This window comes from Haemaphysalis longicornis, unplaced genomic scaffold (genome assembly GCF_048455015.1).
Source record: "Haemaphysalis longicornis isolate Haplotype H1 unplaced genomic scaffold, Haemaphysalis longicornis Haplotype H1 scaffold_4, whole genome shotgun sequence".
Taxonomy (NCBI): Eukaryota; Metazoa; Arthropoda; class Arachnida; order Ixodida; family Ixodidae; genus Haemaphysalis; species Haemaphysalis longicornis.
In genome coordinates this window covers 42,406,752-42,423,588 of record NW_027526361.1, presented here as the reverse complement: position 1 = coordinate 42,423,588, position 16,837 = coordinate 42,406,752, and positions in this window count along the sequence as shown.

Sequence of the window (16,837 nt, the reverse complement as noted above, 5' to 3'; positions counted from 1 at the left end):
TACAGAGGAGTATCGACCAGTAATTATTTGTAATGAAAATTAATTAATTAATTGTGACTAATTACCATACTTTTGTGATTCTAAGCCCCCCCTCCCCCGATTATAAGCACCCTACCCTACTTTCGGGAAAAAAATTCCAAGGAAAGTTCGCATGCGAATCTATGTTCATATCACAAGCTAGCTGCAGCACTGTGGAGGCTACATTGTTATCAATAGTGCGCCCACTGAGGGCGCACTGAAGGACACTCCCTTCTCCCCGCTCAGCAAGTGGCACCGCAAGGCCCCGGCGCCTTTTGTCGCTTCCTTCGCTGTGAGTTAGGCGCCCTGAGGGGGACAACAATGTAGCCTCCACAGTTCTGCAGCTACCTTGTGATATGAACTATAAGCTCCCCCTTACCTAAGCAACCATCGCCAAGCGGATTTCCGACGCATGGAAGCGGGCCCGAGTTAACGTTGTGGCCAAGCAATTTATAAAGCTTTCACTTAAAAACAGCTTCAACGGAACAGAAGACAGCCTTTTGGGAAATACTGGGAGTGGCGGCCCAAGCGGCACAATGTACTCGAATGGTAGAAAGAACCAAACGCAAGCGGTGGGTAACTGTCCGTACCTACATTTTTTAATGTTTGCCAAATAAAACAAATATTCCTTGCAGCCGTATAGTTGAGATACGGCCGGGAAAAAAAGGTGTACGTGGGGGTGGGGGTGGGAGGGGGGAAGGGAGAGGGAGGGGGTACAGGTAAGGGGTACAGGTACAGGTACAGTAAAGCTGTACAGGTACAGCTTTCCTTTGTAGTCGTACGGCTGCATTCAGGTGGATGTCAAACTTTCTTCCGTAGAAACTTACTCCAACTTGGGGATTTCCCCTAAATCTGGTCGATTAATAATATGACTAATATTGTGGACGGGGCTGGGGGCGTGACGTCAAAGATAATGTTTACAACAACGTGAGAGCATACCTCGGCAAAGTTGGCGCGGCTCACTCAAACTCACTCACAATTTTTTTTTTCGAATCACCACTCACTCAAACTCAGACTCAATGCTGAGCAGCACATCTGCGCTCACTCAAACTCAAACTCACATTGAGCTCAAAACTCAGAACTCACTCGGACTCAAAACTCAAAATGTACTCAGAACTCAAAATGTACTCAACCTCAAAATGTAATCAAAACTCAAAATGTACTCAAACTCAAAATGTACTCAAACTCAAAGTGAACTCAAACTCAAAATGGACTCAAAACTCAAAATGTACTCAAACTCAAAATGAACTCAAAACTCAAAATGGACTTAAAACTCAAAATGTACTCAAACTCAAAGTGAACTCAATACTCAAAATGTACTCAAACCTCAAAATGTACTCAAACTCAAAATGAACTCAGAACTCAAAATGGGCTGAGAACTCAAAATGAATTCAGAACTCACATGGCCTCACAGAGATTGAGACAGTCAGAGAGTGAGAGTGAGAGTTTGAGAGTGTGAGATTGAGAGTGTGAGAGTGAGAGTATGAGTGTGAGTGAGAGTGTGAGTTTGAGTGTGACTGAGTGAGAGTGAGTGAGAGTGTGTGAGAGTGAGAGTGTGAGGGAGTGTGTGAGTGTGAGTGTGAGTGAGTGAGAGTGTGAGGGAGTGTGTGAGTGAGAGTGTGAGTGAGAGTGTGTACCTTTTGCTGTATACCTTTTGCGATATCCTCATAATTATAACCAGAAAGCATTTTCATATTTGTCCCACATGACCCCCTCGACGAGACCTTTAATTTGATACCCCACACACCCTAGCAGGGTCATATGGAATTCATACCAGTCAAACTAACCATGACTCATGACTGTAACCAGGACGCATTATTTAGGTGTCCGACATGATTCCCCTAACTGGAACCTTCAATTTGACGCCCCACATGCTTCAGCGGCCTCACCTTGAATTTAACCCCATCTATGACTCATAATGACCATCTCATGATTCGAACTACGAAGCCTTTTTTTTATTTGTACCACGTGATTCTCCTCTTCAAGACCGTAAATTTTATACCCTACACTCCCTAGCGGGGTCACTTCGAATTTTACCCCAATATAAGACTCGCCATGACAATCTAATGGTTATAACCAGGAAGCATTTTTGTATTTCTCCCACGTGATTCGGCTCACCAAGACCATTGATTTGATACCCATCACATCCTAGCGGAATCAATTTGAACGTTAAACCAATCAATGACTAACCATGACTATCTCATGATATAGCCCTACCACATTTTTGTCCCACGTGATTTTCCTTACCGGAACCTTCAATTTGATACCCCGGACACCCAGTGGCATCATTGTGAATTTTAACCTTATTTATGACCCATTTTGACTATGTCATGATAATAATCAGGAAGCACGTGATTACCCTCATCGAGACCTTTAATTTGATACGCCCTAGCGTCATGAACCTGAATTTTAACCGAATCTTTGATTTACCATGACTACGTCATGATATATCCATATCTCATGTTCGTCCCGAATGATTCCCCACATCGAGACCTTGAATTTGATTCCCCACATGCCCTCGCAGCGTCATTTTGAATTTTAACCCAATCTATGACTCATTATGACTGCCTGATGACTACAATCAGGAAGCATTTTTTTATTTACCCCGCGTGATTCCGTTAATCCGGACCTTTCATTTGATACCTTACACAAGCCTTAGCCTCATCAGTTTCACTTTTCACCCAATCTAATGTGGTCATTATTCTGTCTTAAGGGGCGCTGCCCAGTCAATTCAGCTAATTCATTTGAAACAGTAGAAAGGACAGCCCCCGCCCCCATTTCCCCCCGGCTCTCACCTCTTCCTTTGTGACCCCTAGTATATCAAGCCGTTAACAGTAGCAGGCGAACAACCAGCACGCCAGCGCCGCCGTGTGCTTTCCCACCACCCTTTCCCCCGCTCTTAGTGGATCCGTCAGGAGGAAAAGTTAAGACAACCCTTTTTTATGACCTCACCAGTCAATTATCCCTCACGCGCCCAGCCGCGAAAATTAGGTATACAGCAAGTGCTTATGGCCATAAAAATTCAACAAGAAACTAAAAAAAATCAGACACCACCTCCTTCCCAACCGATCATGCAGATCGCGATTGGTGCCATACCCGCAGGTAACTTGAATTCCGAGCCCACAGTGACGCATGAAACTTAACAGCCAACCATAGCTGCCTACTAGGCTACTCATATGTACTCAAACTCCAAATGGACTTAAAACTCATATTTACTCAGAACTCAAAATGTACTCAAAACTCAAAATGTAATCAAACTCAAAATGTGCTCAAACTCAAAATGTACTCAGAACTCAAAATGGACTCAAACTCAAAATGTACTCAGAACTCAAAATGGACTCACTCAAAATGTACTCAGAACTCAAAATGAGCTCAAACTCAAATTGTACTCAGAACTCAAAATGAACTCAAACTCAAAATGGACTCAAACTCAAAATGTACTCAGAACTCAAAATGGACTCAAACTCAGTCGTGATCACTCGGCTCAAACTCACTCAAGCTCAAACTCACCATGCCACACTAGCCTCACGCTCACTCAAACTCACGCGTGAGTTTGAGTCCAAATGAGTCTGAGTGAGTGGACTCATGAGTGAGTTTGCCGACCTCTGCGTGAGAGGTCTCACTAACTCATGGTACTTTGTTTTCCGACTCGCCAACTCGGTGTACACATACGGTGACGTCGCAAAGTTAGGCCTAGTGGCGCCACATTATTTTGTGTCAACTGACTACCAGGATGACGTAGTATCGAAGGACGTAGTTTTCCTGGTGAAGAAACATTCAGGTTAGGATATTGTATGCACTTGCTTAACTTTAAATGTTTAACTTATTTAACGTTGAATGTTCGAGTTACTACTGAGTGGCGTCCTGAATTTAATGTATTTGTATAATGCCAGGCGGCTGGTCACTGAGGCTAAACCTGTAAGTTCGCACTGCACGCCACTTATCGCTTGGTAATAATTTATACGACAGCTCAGCCGAAGGCAAGGAGGGAAAAGAGCTTACAGCACAAAGGCGGATGGACGCCTGGCGCGAAAGTGCCCAGGCACGCCGGAGGCAAGCGAACACCACTACAACGTGAAGGCAGCCCAGTGAGCCGCGCATAGCTAATCACGACATGGGTTCGGCGTAGAACACGTAAACCAAGCCAGTCAGCCGTATGCGATGCTAAACTGTAGGGTGCCAGGACGCTCCCTGCCTCTCTTTCCCTCTCTCACTCTCTCCCCGTTCACCCCTCTGTATAATTGAGAGTGAATCTATTTTAAAGACGATAGTCTTTCTTGGGCTACTTAAACTCAGAAATTTTGGTCTGCCTGTCTGTCTGTCTGTCTGTAACTCGATTCAGCCACCCTGCCAAAGTAAAATGCTTATTGCGCAATAGTCTTATATGCTGACAGCCTAATGTAAACGTCTAAGCCCGGTTTATATGTTCATATTTTATTGGCGACTCACCAGGCCGTGAAGTAAAAGTGGTTCTGCTAAACTGTTCACCAGCTGCAAGGCCCCGAGATGGAGACACGAACCTTGTTTATTTTCCAAGCTGTATTCCTTAGCGCCACCTTTCCGTAGCCCCCTACATCCTCGGAGTGCAGTCCCGTTGCTTCATAGCAGATGGCGCTGCCTTGCCTGTTCTTTTCGGGTCACGTAGGCCGAAGCAAAGCCGGCTAACCGCACGGCGCGGACGATGGCAGGTGAGAGCGCCAAATGCGAATCTAACTGCATGGATGAAAAGCTAGCAGGCCTGCACTTCCATCCGAAACACATAATCAACTGCAAGAAACAAAAGAATTAAATCCCTTCAACTGCTGTGAAGATGAAAGATCAGCGACGCTGCATAGGTGGATAGCTACATCGAGTTATGTATAGTGACTTTATACATAGATAAAACATGAAAATATAACTTCCTCAGTGTTAATTCTAAATGAATTCTCATATCATTTATTTCAGGATAATTTCCATAAAACAAGAGTTACAGCCGTTTTCTGTGACCATATACTACCTCCCTAGGCGACCATATAATGACAACAGATGGGAATCCCGTAACGCTTACTCTTCCATGCGAACTAACTATTTATGACAAGTAAATGAAACTCGGTGTAATGACAGAGTCATTTTAGCAGCCAATTTTAGCGTAATTTTTTTCCAAGATACCTATAATAAACAGAGCTTTTACACCCCGTCTGGAGCGAGAGCACGCGATTCTTTGTCGACGCGGCCCCATAGACGCATGTAATTTTGGTTAGAACCTAGGGTGCAAGGCAGCTTCGATGACGATATTTTTATAGACAATATTCTTTTTGGGCTACTTAAGCGCGAAAAGTTTGGTCCGTCCGTCCGTCCGTCCGTCCGTCCGTCCGTCCGTCCGCTCATTGATTCAGCCTCTCGGCCCAAAGTTAAAATATTTATTCAACGAGACATTTTATTTATATGAGAAAAACATTTCCATACTACCAAATACGAGGACGCGGGTAATAAATACGAGGTCGCGGATTCGATTCCCGGCCGCGGCGGCCGCTTTTCTGATGGAGGAGAAAAGCAAAAACGCCCGTCTTTACGAGATTTCGGCGCACGTTAAAGGGGCCCTGAAAGGCATTTTGAGCACACTAAATGAACTAGCGCAACCGCTAGATTGGGTCGTCAACGTCCTCTGTGCCAAGTATTACTCTTTTACGCGCAGCGGAAAGCTCACACTTTTGTTGCAAAGTTTGTCGTTTTTTTCTCACCCTTTCCTTCGTGTTTTTGGACGCCACCATCTTCACATGTCTACATCATCGATTCCCAGATGTTCGTCATGAGCTAGACACCCTGCTATTGGGCGGCTTTTCCACGCACTTCCGGCAAAGAGATGAGTCGTCTGCTAAGCGTCGGCTCACCGGCTGATCTGCCAGCGGAGCGCCGGAGTGCTCGGGCATTTTACGACAAACGAAACAAGTGTAAAACAAACGCTTAACCGTTTGTATTGAATGCAACACGGCCATAACACCACATTGATATTCTGTTACCTGAGTACGTTCCATAAAGAAAGCGTTGAAGCCCCGTGGCACTTCTTTCGTGCAATCGCAGAGAACGCCCTGAGCCGAATTCCCGGGTTTGACGCATACATTTTATTCAACTTCAAAACAATCCAGAGATGCGTTTCTAACGAACACAACGTCACAACATGCGTTGAAAGTCTGAACCACGATTGACAGAGGATGGGTTGCCTCCTGCCCGTCGTAAATTCGGTACTCACCTCGCGCGCGCTTTGCGGGGACGAACAGCAAGTCACTTAACTCTGGCGCACAAGCCGATGGCTTTTAGCCACGCACACTGCACATACCCCATGCGAGGTTGAGTCGTACGTCGCTCGAGAAAGATAATCCAGACCATGGGAAGCACTATCCACCCGCAGAAGCACAGCGGCGCATTTCATCGCGAAACAAAGGCGTCCAAAACACACGCACCATCGCCTCCTGTAATGCCAAACGCATCTCGCACTTCCCAATGGGAATGAATGATACGCCTGCAGTGCCCACATGTCGCGAGGGGGAGCCCCGAGCTGAACCGGGATCACGGAACCGTAACTGACTTCTAAGCGGTTTGGGCCTTGTTGCCAAGGCAACCGATGTTTGAGACTGTCAAAGAAATGGCGCTCGCGGCCAGCGCTAGAAAGCTCAGAGCCGCGGCGGAGAATGTTTTGCCAACGTTGCCGCTCTCCACCACGCGTCGCCCCAAGCTGAACTGGTTACATGATTGAAGCGTTTTGTGCACGGGTTCTGTATCGGTTTAATACGACTTTTTCACATGCCGCCCGCAGGAATTACCACCGCCGCAAAATAAGACCCGGCACCAGCGGGGCCACATCTGATAGGGCGCTTTTTGGATAAACAGTGCGCGGTGCATCAAGGGAACGAGCGCACTAAAGTCCCTCGATAAACGCCGATCGAGGGACTTTAGAGCGCACGACCCTCCCCGTGCGGCTGCGAGTTCGCCGCTGATAACAAGTCATGTGCCGCCAGCAACGTACACCGCGAGAGGGCAAGGCGAGGCCGCCGCATACATGCGGCCAGATTTTTCGTTCGCTTTTCCAGCCTTGAGCGGCGGAGTGCGGGATTCATGGTGTCAACAAACCTTGCCCGTAGCAGACGACAGTCTGGTCAGCGCAATAGCGGAAGTACGTCACCGCTGCGGAGCGCAGCATCACGAGGCAAGGCTCGCGCGCCGTAAACAGCGGAGAGTAAGTCGAAAGGAGGAGGAAACGCGAAGCGACGATAATGCGCAGTTTTTGATTTACGATTTCTCAGCTAATACTCATCGCTTTAACAAAATTTTTGCGGGAGGAGATTGCAAATACATTGCTTTCTTTGGGTAGATGTACATCCATGCATCGGCGGAAGGTATTTCAGGACCCCTTTAAAGATCCCCGGGTGGTCAAAATTAATCCGGAGCCTTCCACTACGGTGCGCCTCATCGCCTGCGTTGCGTCGGCGCGTTAAACCCTACTATCAATCCATACTACTAAACCTGCTAGCATACTTCAAGCTTGTCAACGTTGTTCAGCAAATACAAAGCATTCGGCTCACGTTCGAGTGTTGGGCTCGTAGCTGGAGCACAAAGCGCAACATTACCAAAAAGTTCCCAACAGATGGCGCTCCAGCAGTGTGAACGAGGGATAATTAAACTGAGTTTGGCAAACCTACGTTGCGTTTGTCACGGGAAAACCGCAGGGCAGGAGGGGAACAGCCAGAGAGTCGGGCGGGGCAGTGAGGGAAGCCACTAACGTTGTGGGGGCGACGGAACACTACTGTCTCCCGACGTTATTTGCTGACAAGTAAGCAGATACGCGCGAATTTTTAATTTTTTTTGCAACGGAGCTGTTACAGGCTTACTTCTGACCAAAACTGCGTGCGTAAACGGAAAGCGCATCGACAAATTTGACTGTAAAGCCGAATTTCTTGCCATTGCTCTGTAGCTCTCAACCTAATGAACGCATCTTGACAAAAAATAAAACCTGAAATTGGCCGCTAGGATGACTATCATAACGCGGAGTTTCATTTACATCAGCAGAGATCTTCGACAAGAAACGACGAAGACGAATGCGAACTATATATCGACAAAAGAGACACCACAGCTTGGGTGGTATCTCGTAGGGTTAAAGCTATGTGTATGCTCGTGTAAATAAAGATAAAGAGCGGCAATGGAAATAAGGCAAAGGAAAGCGAAACGGCGGAGCAAAGAAAGCCAGAGGTCTACGCCATCAGGGCAGCAGAATGGATTCATTGTGCCCTCGCAATGGGCCCATATCTCTACAATGAAAACATGCTTATGAGGGCTCTGCCATGACCAGCAGCGTTACGAGGAAAGGACTACACACGCGAGTGCCGCGCCACCTGGTTGCCGAGTGGTGCCAATGAACGCGCGCACAAAGCCAGTCGGGCCATCACGGTGGTCTCCCAAGCGCATTTGACGCCAGTGAAGCAGCAACGTTCATTCGTAGAAGGGGCTACACTGCAAGGCTCGGCGGGCCATAAGGCACGAACGGTGCAGCCTACCCTCCCTTCCCGGCACGTCGAACTTCAGTTCTAAAAATATACTCCGAGAACACCTCACGGCGGCGTATCGAGTGTACACCTTTATATAGAGCCGTAGCGTATCCCCGCAATTCAGGGCCCTGTCAACGGGGCGATCTATTTCGCGCTAGCCGGTCGCGCTGGGCCGACGGCCGTGTGAAACAGCCTGACGAAACACGGACGGTGAAAACCGTGCTATCGCGCTGCACTGTCCTTGCGTTTGCTTCGTCTCGGCCATTGTGTTCTGTTGCAGAAGGTAACCTAGTTTGGGAAGGTCTAGGCTGAATAACAACCACGGTCACCAGCCTGTCGTTATAACACGCCTATCGTCGCGAAGGGCATTGCCATGGTGTTCCCCGCAAGGACAAACTATCGGTGGGAGGTGCTTTCGCACTGTTTGTGGGAGTAAAAACTGCGACTAGGATTTTTTTAACCACTCACAGAAACTGCCATAAAGTTAGGGCTCTTTCAGAGCTTTTCTTTCTAACGATGACATTCTAAACGAGCTCCAAGTAGTTGGCAAGAAAATCTTCACCGTTCTGTCTATTTGACGTGGAAGACTTCAGCGGATTACTCTTAATTATCTTCTCCTTAATGAAGCTCAACAATCGATTTGTCGATATCCGTGCGTAAATAACATCAGGGACATCTGAGTAGCGCATATCGGTGCACTTGTTCCTCCTTCTTTTAAAGCGAAGCTTTATCGTTCTCACTGATGGTCTCTTTAACGCGAGAACGCCCTGCAGGAAAGCCAACTTCATGTGACGACGATGATGAATGATTGTGGGCCCAGTAAAAAAAAAAATGCTTAATTGGCCGAAATCGAAACTGGGTCCCTCCAGTTATGAAGCCGGAGTCTGTCCGATTGCCCCATTCCGACATGGTCGAAACTCCGTCCAAACTCAGACGACAACCAAAGAAACCGCCACAAGAAGGCTTCGCGTTCAACTGTCGTCGTCGTTAGGTGGAGGGGTGCGTGTGTGGGTGTGTGTGCGTGCGTGCGTGCGTGCATGCATGCGCGCGTTCGTTTGTGTGTGTGCGTGCGTGCGTGTGTGGGTGTGTGTGTGAGCGTGCATGCATGGGTGCGTGGGTGCGTGGGTGTGTGCCTGCGTGCGTGCGTGGGTGTGTGGATGCATGCGTGGGTGTGTGAGTGGTTGTGTGTGTGTGTGTGTGTGTGTGTGTGTGTGTGTGTGAGAGAGAGAGAGAGAGAGAGAGAGAGAGAGAGAGAGAGAGAGAGAGAGAGAGAGAGAGAGAGAGAGAGAGAGAGAGAGAGAGAGAGAGAGGCCAATATTGCATGAGCCTACGCTCCATATCTTTTCCTGGGCGCCGTTGGGCTCATATCAAGACCACTTAGTATACTGTAACCACATGGCTTGCTTACTTCATTTCAACTTTCCATGAACCGTGTGTGTTTTTTAAAGAGAAAGCTTTCTTAGCGGGACTGATGGCGTACTGTCAGAACTACTGAAAGAAGTCTTGGCCAGCCGAAACGCTCTCTTAAGATCATTGGACACACGGTACGTGCGGTAAACCGGGCTTCCATTGTGCCAAAACGGTTACATGAAAATTGCAAAAAAAGAACGGTCCTAAATAAGACAACATACGCACCATCGTGAAGTACAACAGTAAACCTTTATCTCGTGAAACACGTATCGGTTTACGTTTAGATCGTTCGCAGATGCATTTACTTAGAGCGCGAGAAATCGTGCACGGCGTGGCTTGTTTCTTCGTTTGTTCTTTGGGTCTTTGAAGGTTTCACGATCGATTGGACGCCCTCTCAGCGAACGTAACGTCCTCTGAGACGCACTTTTAGCGAAGATTCTGACGCACTTCTGACGCAGTTTTGAAGTTAGAAGGCGTTCGCGCTTTTCTATTCTTTCTTTGTAAAGGAATGGTGAATTTTTTATCGAACGCGTTGCATAGCGTACACCATCGTTTTATCGTTTTATCGTACACAGTCTATAGGGCGAGTCGGTAGCGGCCCGTCTCCCATGCATGGGGCCATAATTTGAATCCAGCCGTGGATGGGCAAAATGTAAGTCGTGCTGTTAAAGTTCTCGATTTCAAAGTAGCGTGATTTATGAGTTGTAACCCATGGCTGATAATGGGTTTTATTAACTTAGCTGTAAACCAATTTAGCCTCAACAAATCACAGAAATTGTCGCCTTGAGTTTGTGGCCTGATTTGTTGTAGCTGGAACATTAAAGCAGTGGATTTGTGCATTGGACCGAACACAGGCTCTTAATTGTACCATTAGCCAGAATGTAAAACGTTTGTAAAAATTCCTTTCACGTAAAGTAATCGAGGTCTAGTACCAGGTTTTTACATTAACAAATTTGCGCATTTCGGTCCGTTGCTTAGATCATATAGCTTTTTGACAGCGGCGCTGTTTTACAAGCCGGAAGTTGGGCGTTGAAGAAAAAAATACCAAGAAAATGCGAAGCGCTCATGAGCGCCTCACAGCGTTCCCGGAACGCGCAGTAGCTTTAGAAAAAAGAAAAACTGGCAAAAAACACATGGAGCGAGAGAATGCCGAGCGCTCGTGAGTGCGTGCCTCGCGGCGACCGCCGAGTCCCCGACTCGCGCAGTGGCTTTAGTAAGAAAAAAAAAAAAAAGAACTCCAGCGCTGTCGCCAAGCGCTACCGCACATGTAATGCTTGGCATGTGGAACACGATGACAACGATGCATATTACGATGACTGCACAGTGCACAGTGCAAAGTGCACAGTGCACACTGCAAAGCAATGACGCAACATGTAAATAAACAATTTCAAACTTATACAAATGCGTGGTGATGTGTCCTTCAGTTCTCACGTATAAATAAATCCTGCAGCTTCACTATGGTTCAAGCCTTGCGCGACATGGTGCAAGCTTCGCCAGTTGAGCTGGTGGAAGTCTACGATGCTGAGGACGACTTTGCATCCACCACCCACCGCGAAGAAGACGACAACCTCTTCGATGCATATGACGACGATTACTAGCACCGCAACTATGCAAATAAACAATCATACCGAAGCTTAACTATGTGTCCGGCAGTGCTCGCGTACACAACCTTCGCCAGTCAATTCTTGCGCGTCAGTGCAAGCATCCCTGAATTCATTTGTCTCGCTTTTCTGTAATTTCTTTTGATGTCATTAGATAGTACGGGGGTGGAGAACCAAACTCATAAAAATACTGATTATTACCATCCAGTTTAACTACTCATAACATTGACAAATAATAAGGTGGTCTGTTTCTCTTTGCAATGTAAATGCTTAAGGAGCGAGTGTGGGTTCAATAATATAGTCAATTATAATTCGGAATATGTCAGAGGCAATTGGACTCGGGGAGGTATTGAATGCTTCTGAATACCGAGGAGCAAATAACTTAAAGCTCAACAAACAACTTGAAATAAATTTTCTTAACTGCTATACATAACACGGTCAACTTCCATGCATACAAGAATGATTGATTTTTTAACTTCGCATTAGGGGGCCAGCATTTCTAGCTATTGGTGGGGCTCTGTTTTGCAATACTTTTACCGGCTAGCCATCGCCTTTCTGACGCAATAAAAAGTTACGAGTACACCACATTGTGGTCGTTGTCGCTCTCTTTGGAGTTATCTATTCTATTGTCACCTCGACGACTACGATGGCCGACTTTCGGCGAGATATTCACTGTTACCCGCTCATAAAAAGGGTCTGGGTCAATGCGTCGGCTGGTTTCGTTTTCCAGGACGGTGCGGAAGATCACGAAGTCTCCGCGATGCGTCTCTAACGCCCCAACCACGCGCGCTTGACCATCCAGCGTACACACACACACGCCTGGCTAGTATGTATCATGCTCGTCGCGGCCGGCGATCGTTGAGGTCCAGTCAGCTACGCCGCGTGCATTACAGTATGTGGATCGTGTCTCCAAGTTCAACAGGGCACGCGCCATTTCCATGTGCATTCTGGGGGAAATAGGCAAGCCGAGTCACGAATCGGCGGCGTCCCGGCAAAGTAGGCGAGTGAGAAAGTGCGCAAATCGCGTATACCGTCCCACGTCACGTTGCCTAACGTTTCTATTTCCATTTTTTTCTCGTTCAGGTGAGACGGTGTGGAAGAGGCGCATTACCTGCGGAGCTTGCTTCGCAGGTTCAAGGCCACGACTGCTAACCTCCACCTCATTTGTGGCGCCCTTAAGCCTTCATTGAATGTCAAGGCTTGCTGTAACTTGTATATTTCTGTTTCTTTTTTTCCCTTGCGAAGGACACGAGCGTGTAATATCAACGATATAGCGAAACTTCCCCCCTTCAGTTCGTTAACATGGATTGCGTAAAAGGTCGGTATACCCTGGTCACGACGAGGAGGGAGCGAAAATTAATTGGGCTACGATCGTCCGTTGGTGTTTTGAATGAAAGGAGTGACTGAGGAATCCACAGTTTTTAGTACAGGTTTTGTTACTGCACAGCATTCTAATACATAATGTACGACGACGACGACGACGACGACGATGATGATGATGAACGAACTTTCATTGAAGCTTAATCCGACACCGTGTGTGGAGGCAGACCAGTGGGGAGACTCCTGAGTACAGGACACGGTGTAAGAATATTTCTTACACCGTGGTCCAGACCGGGTTGAGAGCTGGGCAGCTGCCCACCCCCCGACTGTGAAGGGGAAGGGTGGGGATTAGTAGGGAGGTCGGGCGTGTGGGAGCATTCCCATACGATGTGATGAAGAGTCCCTCTTTCGGGGCAAAGCTTACACTGTGGTGAGTGAGAGGTGGGGAAGAACAAATGGCAAAGTGTATGCGAGTGAAGGTCCGGGTTTGAAGTTGACGGAGAGTGATTTCGTTGGCCTTTGTTAGAGAGAGGTGAGGTGGAGGGAAGGGTCGAATGTTGTCGTAGGTGAGTAGGGGAAGGAGGGGAGGCATCCAGGGTAGCAGGAGGCGTGTGGGTCAGGGCAATGGCCAAATGTATCACTTCTCGGGCCGCGTCATGCGCCGCTTCATTGCCGACCAACCCACAATGGCCAGGGGTCCATAGAATGTGGCCCTCCTCGGGGATGTAAGTGGAGTGTTCAGACATACGTAGGGAAGTTCGGGAAAGTAGACCTTTTTAGAGATGTCGACAGCCTTCCTGCGAGTCCGTGATTATTGTCAGGTAGTCGCGACGAGTGGAGGTAAGGGAGAGCGCAGTGGCTCTCTCTTCAGCTTCAGTTTGTGTTGAGGCCCGCGTGGAGGCAGTGGCGATGATAATTTTTTGGCTGCCTACAGTGGCGACGGCAAAAGTCGATAGGTTGGAGTATGGAGATGCATCGACGTAAAGCGGGTCCGGAAGATGCTGGTAGTTGGTTCGGGCGGTGCGACGACCGTCTGGATGAGTGGGTGCAGCGAGCGCGCAGTAGGGGGGGTGGTGAGGCTGAACCGGGTTCAGATAGCCCAGGCAAGCTAAGGTACTACAGCCAGTGGGCGTAAGCTTGAAGCGTTGAAATTGCGAAGTTCGTTGAGCTTCACACAGCTCTGTCCAAGTGTTATGTATTCCCAAACGTAAGAACAAGTATGTAGATGTGTGCGTGGGAAGGTCGAGGGCAGTTTCGTACACTTGTCTAATTAAAATGTCCAGTTTCTTGCTGGTTTGAGGGACAGGTAAGGAACTCCGTAAGCAAGTCGACTGATGAGAAAAGATAGAACCAGACGGGCAGTTAGCTTCTTTGAGACAAGTACGTTGGCGGGTGATGCGCTTAACTAGTTGTGCCAATTTGGTAACTGTGCGTTGAAGTTCCAGGATGGTGTGCAAGCCTGAGCCATCTCGTAAGATTGAGTCCGAGTACCTTGACATAGGTTACTACAGTAGGTTACTACAGGAACGTGCCGAGTCTATAGTAAGAACCGGGTCCGGAGTCAGCGCCGTGTGGCGTCCCCGAATTCTGTGCTGAAGGGTTAGCAGAGCGGATTTTCCCAAGGAGAAGGTCTGGTGTCCGCCGCGGTGGCTTAGTGGCTAAGGCGTTGCGCTGCTGGGCACGAAGTCGCGGGTTCGATTCCCGGCCGTGGCGGCTGCTTTTCTGATGGAGGCGAAAAGCAAAAACGCCTGTGTGTACGAGATTTCGGCGCACGTTAAAGATCCTCAGGTGGTCAAATTAATCCGGAGCCCTCCACTACGGCGCGCCTCATCGCCTGCGTTGCGTCGGCGCGTTAAACCCCACAATTAATCAGGTCTGGCCACATTTAGAGAGATACGTGCTAGTGACGTAGACGTCTCGTTGAAGTGATTCTTGTTATTCGCCCATGATGGAACATGATTTGGTAAACATGGCGAGATTGTCGTCCTGTAGGGCGTGGTGGAGGAATGGGAGTCGGACTGTGTCCAGTTGTGGAGGCACATCTTTAATAGCCGTGTTAAAAAGTAAAGGAGAAATGATGGAGCCTTGTGGTGCGCCTCGGGGGAGCGCTGGGAGGGGGGGGGGGGTCGTAAGTGGGCGATCCCCACTGTAGAGGTGCGGTTGGTAAGGAAAGCTCTCGCATAGTTGTATAGTCGTGTCCCAGCGTGAAGGGTGGCCAGGCTGTTTAGTAAGGTGCCGTGGGAAACGTTATAAAATGCGCTCTTCATGTCGAGAGCGAGGATACAGTGTTTGTAATGTGTCGGAAGGTTGGTGAGAAGGTCTTCCTTCAGTTCAGGAGGACGTCTTGGTAGATAGTTGGCCGTAAGCCGCACATGGTCATTGGGGAGAGGCTGTTATCTTCAATGTACGACGTAAGACGATTGTGAACCATGTGTTCAAGCAGCTTCCCGAGGCACGAAGTCAAGGAGATAGGAGTATGTCGATTGGTTTGCCAGGAATCAGTGAGAGTCAGCGTGTTTCCACGCGGGCGGAAACATCCCTTCAGCCTAATGGTCATTGATAAGATTCAGGAGCTGGTCGAGGCTATAGCAGGAGGAAGGTTTTGTCATGGCCTGGCGCTGTGGTCGCATGAGGCTGCGGATCGCTGCTTCGAGTTCTTCGTAGGTAAAAGGCGTGTCTAGCATTGCGCTAGGGTCACCAGTATAGTTTAAATAAGAAGGCAGAGGAGTCAAGGTAGAAAATTCGTACTTTTGTCGTAAGGTGTTTTGGAGGGTTTGTTTATCTCCTGGGAAGGCATGCGTGAGTCGGCGGATGTGACGTTGAGTGGTTGTCTTCGTCTCTCGGGTAGCCGCATGGACCGAAGCAGGTGTCAAATTTTGCGCGTACTAAGCGTTCCTTGTAACTGGGTGCAAAATTGGCGCCAATTCCGCTGACTGAGTTGTTGGGCGTAGTCTTCAGCTTGCTTTGTGAGGTGAGCTATGTGTAACTTTAAGCACCGGTTCCTTCTGTTACGTTACCAGCGTCTTGCCAGGCTGTGCCTGGCTGTCCAGAAATGGTCGAGATGCAGATCTACCGCGGGGTACTCGGTCGTGAGCGGGATTCGTTTAAAATGTTTTTGAAGAGCACGTTGAATGGTGGTCGTTCACTCGTCAAGGCCCGAATTGGCGGGTGGAGTAGCTTCGAAAGTGTCCCGGAAGTCTTTTTAGTTAATGAGGCGGTCGACGCCTAGTTGGGTCTTGGTAATGCCCGAAATGGGGATGTGAGCGATGCTTTGGATCACTTCTGAGAGTACGGGGAGGCATTTCCACGTGTATTGGGAAACGCTGCGAACAAATGTGAGGTCTGGAGTGGTATCCCGGGTGACGCTGGAGCCGAGGAGGGTCGGGATGAGGGGAATGTTGCAAAGAGTAAAGCCGTGACGGTGGTCCGCATCGCAGAGGGTAGTTCCTGATTTCGCATTGCGCGCTTAGGCCCATGCGGTGCGAGATGCGTTAAAGTCTCCGAGGACTAGTAGTCGGTGGTGCTTAGCTATTTTAATTACATCCCGGAGGAGTATACAAAGTTTCTTGAGGCTGACAGAGGGAGGGGAGTAAACGTTGAGGATAAAAGTTGGTTCTTTCTTGCTGGTAGGTAAGAGTTCTATATGCCGTCAATTGCAGTGGTAAGCGGAACATCCTGCGCTGGGTAGGTATTTAGCATGAAAGTGGCGGTCCATGGTTAGTTGGGATTTTGAAATAAAGACATAAAATTGATGTTATTTGTAGCTTTTTTACAAGCATGTTGATTGGTGCAATATTCAAACAAACGCGATACCGAATGAGTGCGAAAAACTAAACACGATATTTCTTATTTTCGGCTCAGCATAGTGCGTGAACTGCCACAATGAAACACGAAATATATTTCTGTTGTAGGAGACAACCATCGGCATGTTACCACCCGTTCAATTGTGTTTTTCATGTTATTTGTGTT